The following is a 2,155-nucleotide window of genomic DNA, read 5'->3' as shown; positions in this document are numbered from 1 at the left end:
AATTTTTTTCTTCTGTTTTTGACTCTGTTTTTAATTTTTTGATTTTTTCGTGACTCCTCATGATCATGTACCTAATAAAACACAAAATAACAATAAAACAAAATAAAATAAAAATTAGATAAATAAGATTGGGTTGCCTCCCAACAAGCGCTTCTTTAATGTCAATAGCTTGACAGTGGCTCTCATGGAGCCACAAAGGTGATCAGCAATGTTGTATAGTCCCAACACCAAACTTGGAGTTTGGATATGGGATCTTTAACACCAAACTTAGAGTTTGACTGTGTGGGCTTTTCTTGACTCTGAACTGAGAGAAGCTCTTCATGCTTACTCTCTTTTGTCACAGAGGGATGGCCATGTGCCTTAAATACAAGGTAGTCCTCATTCAATTGAAGGACTAATTCACCTCTGTTGACATCTATCATAGCTCCTGCTGTGGCTAGGAAAGGTCTTCCAAGGATGATGCAATCATCCTCTTCCTTCCTAGTGTCTAAGATTATGAAATCAGTAGGGATGTAAAGGCCTTCAACCTTTACTAACACGTCCTCCACTATTCCATAAGCTTGTCTCAATGACTTGTCTGCCAATTGTAATGAGAACAAGGCAGGTTGTACCTCAATGATCCCCAGCTTCTCCATTACAGAGAGTGGCATAAGATTTATCCCTGACCCCAGATCGCACAGAGCTTTTGTAAAGGTCATGGTGCCTATGGTACAAGGTATCAAAAACTTGCCAGGATCTTGTTTCTTTTGAGGTAGAGTTTGCTGAATCCAGGTATCCAGTTCACTAATGAGCAAGGGAGGTTCACTTTCCCAAGTCTCATCACCAAACGACTTGGCATTCAGCTTCATGATAGCTCCTAAATATTGAGCAACTTACTCTCCAGTCACATCTTCATTTTCTTTAGAGGAAGAATAATCTTCAGAGCTCATGAATGGCAGAAGGAGATTTAATGGAATCTCTATGGTCTCTGTATGAGCCTCAGATTCCTTTGGATCCTTAATAGGAAACTCCTTCTTGCTTGAGGGACGTCCCAGGAGGTCTTCCTCACTAGGATTTTCGTCTTCCTCCTCCCTTGTGCATTCGGCCACATTGATCAAATCAATGGCTTTGCACTCTCCTTTTGGATTCTCTTCTGTATTACTTGGGAGAATACTGGGAGGAGTTTCAATGACTTTCTTACTCAGCTGACCCACTTGTGCCTCCAGATTTCTGATGGAGGATCTTGTTTCACTCATGAAACTGAAAGTGGCCTTTGACAGATCAGAGACTAGATTGGCTAAGTGTTTTGTTCAGAATTCTCTGTCTGTTGCTGAGAAGATGATGGAAAAGGCTTGCTATTGCTCAGCCTGTTGCATCCACCATTGTTAAAGCCTTGTTGAGGCTTTTGTTGATCCTTCCATGAGAAATTTGGATGATTTCTCCATGATGAGTTATAGGTGTTTCCATAAGGTTCACTCATGTAATTAACCTCTGCCATGGCAGGGTTCTCAGGATCATAAGCTTCTTCAGAAGCTGCCTCTTTAGTACTGTTGGATGCATTTTGCCATCCATTCAGATTTTGAGAGATCATGTTGACCTGTTGAGTCAACACTTTGTTCTGAGCCAGTATGGCATTCAGAGCATCAATTTCACGAACTCCTTTCTTCTGAGGTATCCCATTATTCACGGAATTCCTCTCAGAAGTGTACATGAATTGGTTGTTTGCAACCATGTCAATGAGTTCTTGAGCCTCTTCAGGAATTTTCTTTAGGTGAATAGATCCACCTGCAGAATGGTCCAATGACATTTTCGAAAATTCAGATAGACCATAATAGAATATATCTAATATGGTCCATTCTGAAAACATGTCAGATGGACATCTTTTGGTCAGCTGCTTGTATCTTTTCCAAGCTTCATAGAGGGATTCACCATCTTTTTGTTTGAAGCTTTGAACATCCACTCTCAGCTTGCTCAGCTTTTGAGGAGGAAAGAATTTATCCAAGAAGGCAGTGACCAGCTTATCCCAGGAGTCCAGGCTATCCTTGGGTTGTGAATCTAACCATATTCTAGCTCTGTCTCTTACAACAAAAGGGAAAAGCATGAGTCTGTAGACTTCAGGATCAACTCCATTCGTCTTTAAAGTCTCACAGATCTGTAAGAACTCAGTTAAAAACTG

This window comes from Arachis duranensis, chromosome 7 (assembly GCF_000817695.3).
Source record: "Arachis duranensis cultivar V14167 chromosome 7, aradu.V14167.gnm2.J7QH, whole genome shotgun sequence".
NCBI classification, from domain to species: Eukaryota; Viridiplantae; Streptophyta; class Magnoliopsida; order Fabales; family Fabaceae; genus Arachis; species Arachis duranensis.
Note: the sequence above shows the minus strand (reverse complement) of the source record.